The sequence below is a fragment of the Nestor notabilis genome, unplaced genomic scaffold (assembly GCF_000696875.1).
Source record: "Nestor notabilis isolate BGI_N333 unplaced genomic scaffold, ASM69687v1 scaffold18608, whole genome shotgun sequence".
Lineage (NCBI taxonomy): Eukaryota > Metazoa > Chordata > Aves > Psittaciformes > Psittacidae > Nestor > Nestor notabilis.
The window spans coordinates 28,122-28,378 of NW_009939809.1; positions in this window are offsets into that span (position 1 = coordinate 28,122).

Consider the following 257-nt stretch of genomic DNA (forward strand, 5'->3'; position numbering starts at 1 on the left):
ACCACGCCGCTCTGCCGGTCTGGCCGAAATCGATGGAAGGAGGCAACGTGAGCTGGGGAGCATAGAGAGGGCCCGAGAGACCGATGTAGCGGCAGCAGAAGCCGCGGTGAAGGTCCATCGCGTGTCCCGGGAACTGGAGCCCCTTGAAGAGGTAGAAAGGAGGGAGCGTGACCTGGAGCACCTTGATGCAGAGCAAGAGAGGAGGGTTTACCGAGAAAAAGATGTTGAAGAGCCCGTGCGGGAGAGGAGGATCGAGC